Source organism: Varroa destructor, unplaced genomic scaffold, assembly GCF_002443255.2.
Source record: "Varroa destructor unplaced genomic scaffold, Vdes_3.0 BEIS01000002.1, whole genome shotgun sequence".
NCBI classification, from domain to species: Eukaryota; Metazoa; Arthropoda; class Arachnida; order Mesostigmata; family Varroidae; genus Varroa; species Varroa destructor.
Window position 1 is genome coordinate 30,780,776 of NW_019211455.1, and position 13,966 is coordinate 30,794,741.

At 40.4% G+C, this 13,966-nt stretch overlaps 2 long non-coding RNA genes across 7 annotated transcripts; one reads left to right on the forward strand and one right to left on the reverse strand.

Moving 5' to 3' along the window:
* Positions 1–2,275: 2,275 nt before the first annotated feature.
* LOC111245738 (uncharacterized) lies at positions 2,276–10,562 on the reverse strand. Of its 5 annotated transcripts, none has more exons than XR_015321294.1 (5): positions 9,945–10,562; positions 9,045–9,395; positions 3,544–4,472; positions 3,236–3,329; positions 2,276–2,574 (listed from the first exon to the last, which is right to left on the reverse strand). It is a non-coding gene; the product is annotated as an uncharacterized LOC111245738 (long non-coding RNA). The 5 variants fall into 5 exon arrangements; XR_015321293.1 differs by having other exon boundaries at positions 6,397–9,395; positions 9,945–10,084; XR_015321291.1 differs by having other exon boundaries at positions 4,650–9,395; positions 9,945–10,084.
* Positions 10,033–12,561, forward strand: LOC147757655 (uncharacterized). 2 transcript variants are annotated; one of them, XR_015321296.1, is made up of 4 exons: positions 10,033–10,162; positions 10,464–10,794; positions 11,053–11,155; positions 12,378–12,561. It is a non-coding gene; the product is annotated as an uncharacterized LOC147757655 (long non-coding RNA). The 2 variants fall into 2 exon arrangements; XR_015321295.1 differs by lacking the exon at positions 12,378–12,561 and having other exon boundaries at positions 11,053–11,552.
* Positions 12,562–13,966: the final 1,405 nt, after the last annotated feature.

A 13,966-nucleotide genomic window follows, 5' to 3' on the forward strand; every position in this document is an offset into this window, starting at 1 on the left:
TTACTCTGCTGTAAATAATCCGTTAATAGAATCAAATCCCATAATCCATATATTATCATGTATTACGCAAATGAATCAGACTGATATTACGCTTTTCGTATAAAGCAAAGAGAGGGCTTTTCAGAAAAAAAATAGTCGCATATTTGAAGAAAGTGGTTTATATGGCATCAATCATAAATCACTATTAAACTGAAACGTTCGAGAAATTCTCAACAATTATCGAACTAATCGCCTAAAATAAATTAAGATTAAGCTTTATTAAAGATTAAAAAAAAGCTTTAAGTAAAAAAGTGTACAGTTAGCTTTGATTTAAATTCAGATCTCTCTAGAATGAATCTTTTCCAACCCTGAACAAATGAGCACAATTCGACCATTTTACGGGGTTGTTTTCGGACTAGCAAACGAACAGACACAGAATAATAGTAGTACCGTAATAGAAAAAGCCACAGACTTCACATCGTGTATAGCCTGATACAATTAATTTCATTTAATTAAATTTGGTGACCTTACGCCGAGCCTAAAATAGACCACTGCAATTACCTTACCCATTAAATCCGTTATTCTCCGCCAGCTCTTTCATTGTCTGATATAATAGAAACGGGATTTTTCAATGAACATTCATTGGAAATTCTGTCAAAGAAATCACTTGAAAGCAGCTGAAAACGCATTTTCATTCCCTTAGATTCCCCCCATAGATATGGCCAATAACATTTTCGCCCTTTACACTCCATTTTAAGTGTAGAAATATATAACTGTATTTTTATTTAATTACTAGAAATCTGGAAGATTGGCATCAAGAAAACTGCTTTTTCATAAGACATTATTTTTGGTTTTCACCCTTTCAAACAACAATTTTCGGCCAATAAAAATTAGGTTTATGAAGTCGCATGTATCCTGTTCAACCTATTAAGGTTGTTCGATTATTTCCAAGAAAATATCTTATCTTTTACACAATAAAAAGTCCTCATCTTTATGTCATCTTTGCGAAGACACTACCATATTCCTATTTTAATCTTTTTCGCACCGACATATCATCACGTTTATCAATGAGAACATCTATTGCACTGTTACTCAGCTAGCCGAGATCCATCGACTGATTTGAAGAGTACGGGCCAATATTGCATTACCTTACACGAGCTAAATTTTTTCCTAATTTTGGTATTTCTTTCAGAAAATCTTTCAGAGGATATTAAAAAAAGGAAGATCTTTTAAAACATTTGCCATGCTAGCTGCCACGACCTTTTCAGTCAACTTTTATTGCAAAAAAAACCGTTCGAACCGTTCATTCGGAACAAATTTCTACTCAACCCGACATCTATCAATTAGTAACAAAAAATCGGTTAGGCATCTGTTTTTTTTTAGAACTTATTTTCTGTTCCTGTACTTTTCGACTAAAAATCCACTTCCTTTGCCCACCGCAGTCGAATGTCTTCAAACTATTATTTCTGGCCAGCTATTGTAGCCGATACTGATACGAGACCCATTTCCGATTGGCAGCTGGGTCTTTTTCGGCTACGGCCGATGATGCCTTCTTGCAACTGGAAAGCTAGCAAGCAGTTAGTTTAGCTACAAGTAGGCCTAAAATTTGATATGGATAACTTAAAGAAACTTAAGAATAGATAGTATTGAATAATAATAATAATAATAGCTGATATCAAGGGCATAGCGAGTAATCGACTCTAATATTCGTAACTAAGCTGCTCTTGTAAATAAATGGTCCTATTTAATGAAGCATTGATACCACTCGTTGGGTTAGTGTCACCATAATCCAGGATGGCTATCGCAAATAGATATTCATTTAATTGTGTATCGGATCATTGATAGATATTGACGCGGTTTCAAGTGCCGAGTAGACTAGATTGAAATTTGCTTACGGCTAATTTCTGAGCTGTGTAGAAAAAGAGTAAATAAGTATGCGAGAACACTGAAGCTTGGTAATTTCTCTCTAATAAAATTAGCTCACTGCACTTTATAAAGTAAATGTAAATTCTACATAGCTACTTCATTGTTATTATTATTATACTATTATATTATACTAGTAAAAACAAAATGCACACGCTACTGGTCATCCGTTCGTACAGTAAACACCCGCGAGCTCGCTGTGGTACGAATGCGCCGCGTTATGCGATTTAATTAATTATAATGCCTGCCCGTTTTGCTAGCTTCTACCTCACTTGGGGCAATACCCAGTTGTCATTGAATGAGTAACTATCGATCTATATACCTCCGCGAAGTTAAGCAGACGGCCATTAAAAAGTCAAATACCAGAATAAACTTGTTTGCCATTAGCAGAAAATCTGTTGCTTTATTAACTCCACGGTGTTATGCTCATGGAGTAACACAGTAGCCATTCTTCTCCTCACTGTGAGTAGGTCTGGGGTCCCATCTCGGCAACCCCTATGTTTACCCGCTGTGATATAGCAGTGGCGCAGGAGTCACTCAGGGCATCAGTGGCGGCCGCAATATGACAATAAACAGCGCGAAGGCATCGTGGCCGACAAACGTCATAACATGAAATAGTAAATGAAGCTTGCATAAACCGTCACCAGCGTTTCGGCCGTCAGTGAGCTTACTCTGTAACGAAGAATCACAACTCTATGAAAAGGATGACTTCTGAGGAAAACGGCATTATCACAATTTGGACAAGGCCAATCTGTCCTATCCGTGTGCCTCTTACACTACATACATGTAGATACACAGCGCGCGCAAGGCAACAGGTATCATGGTACAAAATGGTAATCAATGCTACATAGACTGAATAAGTGAAAGTGTTTGGTAGGTATCTTTGAGTGTATAGTGATGAACTATAAAGTACTACGGTTTATATATAACTATTTCTAAAGGTCTTGCTATCGTAATCACTGCCATTCACCAAATTCCAGTTCTTACTGGTTTTGTCACGCACGGTATTCTGTATTTTATGACGTATTGAACACGGGACAGATTATTATCAGGTCAGTTTTAGTAGGGTTTCTCGCGTTTAGGGGATTTCCCGGTGCTTGAAATGCTTCAACCAAGTTATTTATATTATTTATAGATTGAGATTACAATTCTATCTAGTGCATTATAACTTTATACAGAGGGTAGAGTAAAAATTGAATATTTCAACACTATTTAAGATAATTGCGCCTGTTGAATAAGCGAAAGCTTACCTAACTATTTACAAAATTAATAGTTGTTGTTATTTTAAGAAAATCTATAAAATTTTGTTTGTTCCTATTCCTTGCACCCTTACCATAATAAGGCCGAATATATTGGATCGTGAGCGTTCTATCGCGCGATTGATTAATGTGGAGTTGTATATATATCGCAGAGCGACTCGAGCGAACCTGTGATGAAAAGATATCGACACCAGCCATTTGAACTGAGTTTATGTCAAACAAGTGCCAGCATATCGTTGCTAACGGTTTTCTGATGATTCGGTGTGAATAGCTTTTTGTTGGTATGTCTCCATATTTTATGATAATTAGTATAGTTAGATAGAACATTCATAGTAGATTGCCCGCCTTTTCATTCGATGGAATTTCGCTGTGCACTACTTACTGAGTCTAAGTCGTCATCAGTTCCTCCGTCTTCGTTCGTACAGCAACCTAATCTGGATTACTCTTTAGGCAAACTACACCCGAAGCTACATTCCTCGTGCGAACAAATCCTAGATAATAGAAGCCACTGTGAATCTGCTGAATTATAATTAGCTTTATTGTTACTATTTCCAATGCTATCGACATCTGACCACGCACTAACGCAGTGTTCGCCATTTTCTTTTTTGTTTTTGAAGTGCGGCAATCGATTCGTCACATTGTGCTAGCACCGCAAAAACATCTTCAAGCGCCACTATTAAACATCTTCAGGATCGTTATCCGCATCCCGTAGAAATCATGCCACTTATGCTTATACCTATGCTAAACTCTGATCTATCAAGATTTTGATTACGAAAAGATAGTAGATCTAAGAAAAGTAGACGAAACGAAAGCCATAGCTAGATATAGTAACAACAAGTAGCAAACAGGTAGACTATGAAGAAATACACATCCTCCCTTAAACAGCTTTCAATTCAACTAACGAAAATGATAAAGTATTTCAACATAAAAAAAAAAATAAACCCGATTCGATGATTTACATCAGACATTTATATCAGCTGACTGATGAGTGCTGTAGTTGTACGTGCGTGTGCTTCTTGGCCGATATGCCTTTTTAGGAAGTGCTGCTGAACCTTCTTAGGCCTCGTAGGTTCAGTCGAGCCGTCTGCATTTCATATACCCCAGGATTCCTGCTATTCTCGTGGGATTATGGGCAAGCGGCGTTTTGAGAATCTGCTGATCGACCTTGCAAGAACATCTACACACCCATTCCTTGAACTAAAAGAGTGGAAGGCAGCTGGTCCCGTTGATCGAGTGCAGTCCACCCACGAATACACTATTAAGCCATTCCGAGTGCCCCTTATATGACGGGATAGCGCGAATTACGCCGGCCTATACTTAACACAATAACACAGGATAACGGCAACAACAAATGATATACAGCTTACATTTGTCGTGGCATACGCCAACACTCGGAAACAACTCTGTTCTCTATTCTACAATCACTATGTCCGAATGAATCATGACTACGCATCATTAATGTTTGCGAATGGTGTGCAACAACTGTACCTAAGGCAGTGTCCATGTATGTCGCCCGATGAGTAACAGATGAATACATGTCGCTTGTCAGATCGCTACTCTAAGAACTGATCCAGCAGGTAAATGGCGGCGTTCTAACGGCATGCTTAGTACCAGTATCAGACTAGTCAACAGAAGAGTTTGTGAACTATTTGAAAAATGTGTAAGTTGGAGAATGAATTAGGGGGTCTCGTTGCGCTTCTGTATTATCGACTGATGGAACTGGAAGGACAAATGTCAAACTTAAAAGCAAAGTAGAAGCATGTAGCTTTTGGTGATGGTGGTTGATTGTGAAATACGGAACATTTCCAAAAAACCCTCGAGCAGCCCAACCTTTCTCTCGTCATAATAAACAACGCCAGTGGTGGAAAAAGCCGGCGATGGGTCACGCAGACCAGTTCGATCACTCGGGCTACGACCAACAGGCCCGTAGTTACACTTGCCCGTCCCGGCGATCGAGGACTTCGTGAAGCATGTTCCAGCAGTACCGGTGGGCTGGCCCCAGTACGCGACACCATTGAATTACCACAGGCGCCCGCGAGGACATTCCGGATCTTACAGTGAAACTGGACTTTGAGAAGACGTTAAAAGCTGCATAGCAGAATCTTCGGGGACCGCACTGCCGGTGCATCTTTCTGCCGAAGCCCTGGACGGCATAGACACGTATGCTAACGAAGACTTGGGAAACTAGATTTTTTTAACTTATGTCATTTCTATTGTGTACGCTGACGTACGCTAAAAACCGATGGACCATGCAGTCGTAATGAGGGCGTCTCCGTTTTCTACTATCATAAGAAAGGCGATCTGAGTAGTAGGGAATCAATGGCCAGCGGCTAAATCTAGTAGCAATCTATGTTCAAATCAAAATCAGGACTGACGTGCGTACTGATGGAGAACCTCGTCAGTCGGTTGAAGGCTCCATTCTCTCATTCTGCCTCTCTCTGGCCATTGCCGATGATCAATCCTACCTTAACACCGATTTTTATAGGACATGCAGGAAGTTCAATTATCAATCTATTTGCGACGAACGCAACCAGAAGTAGAAGGAAATTCCAGGGTGAAAATCATTTTCTCTCAGAAAGCGCAAACGTCCATGTCCATATACCGATGGCGATAAGCCTCACTGCAAGTTCCATCGACGCGGACCGTCAAATGCCAAGTTCTATCATGAAGCCTACATGTAGACAAGTTTCTGGAACACACTTACAAAGCTTTTCTCGAACTTGACACGACGAGTACTGAAACTTATGCTTAGCAACTGGTTGTGGATTTTTAGTCTATAGCCTGTCCAGCCGATTAGCCGAGGTATAGCCCGAGTTTTACCCTTCAGCACCAATTCTTAAGACACTTCGGAGAAAAACATATACATCGTAACGGAAACAATAACTTGAATGGCTGGACAGCTTCAGTCGCCAATAGAGAACTTAAATGATACAGGCGGTTAACGCACCATGGTAGCTCAGTGGCTGGTTAACTCGTCAGCCCTCATAAATAATTTCTCAAATGTGTTTGCGATTTCTGGAGATGGGATACCGTGCACAGTGTCCTTTTTCGCTGTAGCAACAATACAACGTGATATCCCTTAACACAGCTTCAAGGTGCGGGACAGGATGGAAGTTCTTGGGACCTTACTCAACGAAAAAGTCACCGGCCCAGATAGGATCTACAACAAACATCTCAAATGCGCCGTTGCTTTGGCACCGTTCTGGATGGCACTGTTTAATAAACGTTTACTTACTGGTACATTCCCAGCACAGTGTAGAGATGCTGCCCTGTTAGTGATCTCTGAAAAGAAGGGCGACCCAACCACGCTGTTATTTGGTAGAAAACATCGAACAAAGGCTGCTCTCCTCTTGTTAACTAATAAGCCGAACAGCTGCTTAGAAAGCGTAGAAGCAGCATTGATTCCGGAGATAATGTCCACAAAAACAGCGTGCAAGATCTTCATGACCGACGCTAAGAAAGCACTGGTCACTTATCACTGGTAATCAGCTATATGCGGTGTTCGCCGACTTCCAAGTCAGCTTTTGACTTAACACCTACGTACATCGTTATGTTCAGGTGGCCAAACCGGGTGTCCCTATGAATGCGTTCAAGCCTTTCACTGCAATTCTACAGAAGAGCAGAATAGCCGTCGACGACGTAGTGGTCCTACTCCCGTCTTTCACACAGACAACTGGGCTGGCTCAGGTGGACTACCTGAGCCTTCTTTTATTTTTCATTTTGCTGAAGGCGCTTTCTGACCACATAGGAGGGCCGAGGAGATTAATCGAAGTCATCTTGTATGCAGACGGTTTACTGATATACGGGTTGAACAGATTTCAAGTGCAACAGGCTCTAGCCCGGCCCTACGCGGCAGTTCTAGATATGGCACTGACCGTAAACCTGGCTAAAACGGAGCTGGTATAAAAAATATAGAAGGGGAGGCAAAACAACAGCCACTAAAGCCTTATGCCTCGCCTGGTCGCCTTTGGTTTATGTAAACCGATTTCCATACCCGATAAGGGAACCTTCAACACCAACTAGGTGCAAAAATTTGCGGAGATGGATAAAAGTTTCTGTGCGGCAGGTACGATGAAAGACCACAAGCGGAAAAGAACGAACCAGCCAAACAGACACGTCTTCACTCGCTTTGCCTTGTGTGAGTTTGCAGAATACCGGACTTCCGTGAACATAACGATACATTTATGTAAATAGATATCATGCCACTTGTTGCTATTTGATACCATTTTCAGAATATCTGGCAAATCTATAACTTTGTTTTATAAACTCAACGGTGTTTTTTAATCGTTCTATACGCTGTCTCTGTATATATATTTCTGTAACTAAGAATTAGCTAGCATATTATGTGTCTCTAGCGAGACTTGCCATTCCAACACTGGGAGTGCTATGAAGAAAGTCCGTGTATTCGTTCTGTCATAGTGAACTCTTAAAGCTGTCTTTGAGATATATTGAATGTATAACGAAGGTCTTCACGCTACAGCTAGCTGTGGGCCTGAAGTTGGCCGTGCCGTCTCATTGGCGATAGCGTCTTCGCGGCAGACCGAGGCTTCACAAACCTAGGTTTCGCACTTAGTCCCTTCTTATACACTATTCCATTCGAACTATGTTCTGCCACAAAAGGCTCACCAAACTAATCTTGTGAAAATGGGTTTATCATTAAATGGTGTAACTTTCTCTTAAAGCCAAACATGTATCGATTTAGGGATGGATGCATTTTTCCGAATCACCCGGCCAGTACGAGTACCCGTAAAATATTATATCTCCGATTCTTAAAGCTGTGTTCAGCTGTAAGATTTCTAGATGGAAGATAAACGGGGAGAAGTGCGTCTGCTTAACTGCAGCCATGCGTGGCTGATGCACCCGTACCGCTCGATCAGGTCCATTGTTTTTGCGTTAGTGCGTTCATATTCTAGTAGGCCTTTGAGCACCTTACAGGGGTCACCACTACCAGGCACCCAAGATCGCCCTTAGAGCGTAGCCGAATCTATCGTAGCCTCAATTCGTGGTAAAATCATGGCAAGTGGCACACATCTTTTGATCAGTCTGCTCTAAAAGCCTATTCTGTATCACAATCGAAAAATGAAAATATTCTGAAGGAAACGTATAAACTGTTCTGATCATATATATGCGTCATGTTATCTTGTGTAACCATTTTAAATTAGAACCGTATAGGGTCGTCTTGACCCTTAACGAGGCAGCTACCTATCTGCATGTTATCAATCTGTCAATCTGACGTCTGCTAGTATTTAACGCCCATCCCTCGATATGCGACTAGACAAACCATATGTTGTCATTTGGCATCGCCTTGTGAATGCCTTTCAGATATTATCGCCTATGTCGAATCTTCAGCTAGCGACTGATGTAACGAAAAAGGGTTTAGCTTTGATATCGCTCAAGACATCTAACGGACACGTTCAGCCGTTGCAGATTTGTGCACTGTCTACAAGCCCTTTTCATTAAGCATATTATTATTTCACTAAACAGCAGAAAGGTAACTATTTTGTCTAAAGAAATGAATGATAACTCCAAAACAAATAACTAATAGACCCGTACGAGCTTATTAGCCATGCGCGTATATATATATATATATATATCACGGCACTGGTGACATCTTACCAGTTTGTCAGTATGCCTATTTTAAATATAGACCATGAGACACACAAATTAGTGGAGGCGTACACACCGTAAATACATATAAACCGTATATATGTTAGGGTCTTGCTGACAGTAGTTACATCTAAACGTCGTAACTAGCCAATGTTTCTGTAGCACGAATCTGGAACTATTAAGTGCAATTGCTGAAATAACTCAACTAGAACGTTAGCTTTAAAATGTATGCTTTTTGTGCTCTAACTATGATTTTGATAAACAGACTATGTATACCTATCTATTCTAGATCCTTTAGGTAATAGAAATATTTGACCGGCTGTTCCACAAATAGGAACCTGAAAGTACGTGGCAGTCTCAGCGAGAACTACTTTCGGTCTGTGGTTGGTTGGTGGGGCGATCTTCTATGGTGATGTCACCTGCTGTACTATAATGATGGTCAATAGGGTGGGATGGTAAAACAATAGGACGGTGCCTTAATGCGCGACAATAATCGACCCCGAAACGCCATGAAACCACGAGCAAAAAATCGTCTTCGATGGCCATGACTCTGTCAGAGAGCATTTCGCTTCTTGCTGTCGACAACAGCGAACGAGTCATCGTGTCAGATGCTGACCCATATGGACCCTAAAATTGACATCAAACAAAAAAGAGTATTTCTTTGACAGAAATTTTTGATACATAAATCCAACCAAAGGTCGAGCATTTAGGCGCGCTTCGGCATACCAAGCTGTATTTATATTTTTTAACTTAAATCTATAGAAACGAACTGAGTGGTATATTTATCTAATTTACCTGTATGTTAAGCCTAAAAAAATGAACACTGCTCAAGTGGTGCAAGTGTCAGCATTTTATTTGAATTGTATGCCTTGTTTACAATATTTCTTAGCAAAAAGTTATTAGCAATTAAAATATTAAGTCGACTATTAGAAATACGATGCTTAGTCTAAGTAGAAACGTTTTAGTTATTGAATACATTTTGTAATCAAAAAAACAAACGGTGTGTTCTTTGGCAAAGATTGCATATACTATGCATAGCAATCTGTAATTCCTTTGCATGTGAAAACCGGGTTTCTCCCTATTTTTATCCCTTATTTTACGATAGGTTATCGCTAGTCACCAATATCGGTCTCGAAAACAATCTATTTGGATACCCGAAATTATAGTAGAACTCACTAATCGCGTTCCTTTTTCACCCACACTGCATCAGAAACGCTCGTCAACAATCGGTTAAATCTATTTCGATTGTGCTTGTGTCCATAGATGGCGGGCTTCTTCGACTAAGGGGCCCCTCTCGGGGCTCTCGGCACGACTCATCACATCAGGCATCAGCACGAGATTCGCTTGTACTCACGCTGACGTGCCAGCGTCTCTCGGGACCAAGCTGTCTGAAGGTACAACTTTTTTTTTTCTTGAAATACCACCAACGTTCGCTAGTTAAGCAGTTGTGTACGCTTTCTTTCTTTTTTTTTTTTTGTTACCGCACTTCTCCTAAGTATGTGGAGAAAACAATCACGCAACTATTTCGACAGCAAATATATTAGTGAAGCACATTGAACGGTGCCCTCTTTATATCAATGGTACATGACGAGGATAAATAGACAAAAAGAAACTATCTGGTTTGTTTATACATTTGTGTTGTTCTCTCAAAATACTTAGATACTTCGTACGTAGTAACATTAAATTTTTTTTTAGTTCGGGAGCAACGACACGACGTGACATTGGATCGTAACTGTCACCAGCAGTTACTCTGTTGATCGCACAGCAGTTCATTCACATATCATATGATATCAACGTTTAACGATGCCTGCTGTGCAGGCAACCATGGACAGCGAACGGACTTACCCGCCACAATAGCTCACTAGTCATATTCGTATTTCGCGCCTATTTTTTTGTTTTTTATAAATACTGTATTGAGCTGATGGAAAGGCATCTCGAAGCGCTTTCGAAAGCCTATTAACTACATAGCATTTTTATTTACTTTCGCTTTGTAGATGTAGATATGTATGTTGAAAAACCATGAATGGTTAGTTTGACTTTACCCGTAAGCATAATTTGGTACTTGCAAAATCAGCTTTACTTTCGATAATTTTAACGATTTGCCCGAACGATTAAACGCTAAAAAGTGAATTTCGAAATTATGCAATTCAACTGGCATTCAAGGGCGAAGAATATTCTACTCAAGTGGTTACTTCAAACGTCGGGTTAATCATAATTCAATCTCACGTTGGCCGTGTTATCACTAACTAGTTAGATTAATAAACGAATGCGTTTTTCATTATAGGATTAAGGAATGATGTATATAAAATCGTTTACAGCAAGGAACTGGACTTGGGCTTCTCGATATGGTCTCATCAACATGGTGCATATATTCACATCTCTCAAACGTAAAGTTTAAAATAATGTTAAATGTGACCTTACAATTTACTTGTTAATAAATAAACTAAGTTAGCAATTGACACAAATATGTCAATCTAAAGATGATTTAATAAGGAACGTCTGTTTTAGTACTATCTACCATGTTTGTTTTGATATTTACTTCGATTTTCAAGGGATGCTTAGTGAAAGTCTTCTGTTAAAATTCAGCTGTCAACCTTTTTCTTTCTCGGACTTCTTTTTACATAGTTAAGCAAAAACTGAAAGGAAGTAGTTTGGAGTAGCTCTTCCTATTCATTTCATTCAAGATAAATTATATCATTGGATGCCGCAAATTATTTCATACTGCACACGATCCATGGTTCGTATCAGATATCGACGGTGCACACGAAATACTACTAGAATAATTTGTCTGCACATCATCGCGCGATTGATTTGGTTCCAGCAGCATTCCCTTGTAGATCATTGTCATCATCCGAGGCAGTGAGCCAAATGAATTCATCGTTAACGTTTTAATGGGAAAGCTATCCTAATGGCAGGGCAAGGAGTCGTAGGAAGTTTCGTTAGGTGAAATAACGGAAAAACGAAGAGTTGGATCCATTTCTTGGAAGGGAACGCTTGCGACCGGGTTGGCGGGTTACAGGACAACTGTCGCACCGTTCTCTATAAGGTAAGCACGGGATCTGCAAGTGGACGTAGGAAAAGAAAGGGAAAAAATGGGCCGCTAAGATGAGTTTAGCTCTACGGGCTACTGCCTTGCAATGGACCCTGCGCTCCACTTTTATCTGCTGAAACTAGACGCCGGTTCCCGCCCCCACAGCACGTTGGCAACCGTAGGAGTGCTACCTTTCTTCGAATTTTCCCGATTTGGATATCGGATAACCCTGATGGATGTCTTCATTCTCGTTCTGGCAGTCCTCCTAGTCGGAAATTACCAGAACTGGTACGGCCACCACATGGTAACACGTCATTACGTCAAAACCATTGGACGCAAGTAGGCTACCCCGACGTATCAATTGTTTCGCTTGTACTCAAATATGTAGCACTATTAGGTCGGTGCAACTAGCATTCAAGAAGCGCTCGACGTTCAAGAAGCGTTTGACTTGCGCACGGGAGGTTACTTCGATAATTTTCGTATTGAATATATATACATAATTTATATATAATCGCTGGTAGTATGTGTCGGCGGCTGAGAGAAAGGTAAAACGAAAAAAGATATTCCGATGATTACAGTGAAATGGTAGTGCGCACTACAGCGTCCACTGGCGGCTATAAGAGGTGGTCGTGGCATATACACGTGCTGAAACCAGCGAGACAAGTCCCCTGCGGCACTCAGGATCTCAGTTGAGCAAGCAAAGTACCATTCTAATTGTAATAATAAAGGCCGATCGATGCCGAAATGTGCCAAAGAGTATTATTGGTTGCCATAGTTCATTACTGTTAAGTTGTAGGCCTGTTATAATCTCTTGAGATTAACGACATACATTTGTTAACATCAAAGCATGCTTGATAGAGCGTTTAAGGTAACAGCTATACCATTCGTGGCATCCCATCTTCGTGTCATACAACAATCTCTTCTATATTAGGTTTTAATCTAGTGCGTTGTTCTTATCGACTGCCTGTTTTAGTTAAGTTGCGTTTATTTTGGACGATAGGGGAATTTCCTAGAATAAATTATTGTTTTTGCTGTTTGGAACCTTGTTCACAAATCATTCTGCCTGCTTGTCGCCAGACCGTACAGAAACGCGTTTTCCGAGAGGTAGCTTTCTTGCACGTTAGCTTGCGTACACCTCCAGTAAGCTGTCGGACAGCTCTGCCAAGGCCGTCGGCTCGGCAGGACCTGGGCAGCGGCTGGGCTTCAGGTTCGAACCTATTGGGTTTATTTATGGCAATGGGAGAATAATTCATGTGTCACTTATTAGTCCTTCCTATGTCTCAGCGTACTCCTCTTTCCTTTGCGGACTCTGAGAGATCGTTGCTACCTTTGTTTTAGCTGCTGCAGCTTTTTCCATCTTCAGTCAAGCGCCCGATCCAATGTTAGCGGGTGGGCGAGCAAAAGTTGCCCCCAAAAACGGGCCCCATGCCGCTCATGTTGGTTTGGTGGGTTACCTATATTGTGGGCTTGTATTACACACTGGTACTATCCAGGGTTCGCAGTCGGCGATGCCATAGGACTACCTTACTAATGCTAACATACAAAGTACTTGGCAATAGTCGGCCTGTGAGAGGTCTCTCAACGCTGGCGTTTTGGCTCCTTAACTCACTAACTAATGAAAAAAAATCGACTTGCAAAAGGCTTTTTTCCGCCTCCATTCGTCCGCCTTTTCCCGTTGTTATGTAAGTATATATCGCTAAATATAGCTAGGAGCCTGGGAAGAAAATGTTTGAACCGCAAAAACACCCAATGAACTAATTGCCCTTTAAGCAGGGATGACAAAAATTGGAATTGGAGATAAAATAAGTATTTCATTAAATAAACTTTCGTTTTTATTCAACATTAAACACATCATTAAGTTAATATAATAGCCGATCATTGGGAATAACTGATCGAAAAAAGCAAAGCGTAAATGCGGATAAAAATGTTTATTTTATGGCTTTTGTAATATTAGCATAACAGGTAACGGGACAGAATTAAATGAATACCGTCATCTGTAAGAAGGTGGATTCTCTCGAAATCACAAGCATAACGTAAGAATGAATTAGCTTTCTACACGGCTATCAATCGATTTTAATGTTTGATAAAATTTAGCAGTCTTGAATTTATCTGCAAGATAAAATTGTAATAAATTATTTTTAATTTAATTAATGTATTAATTTAATTA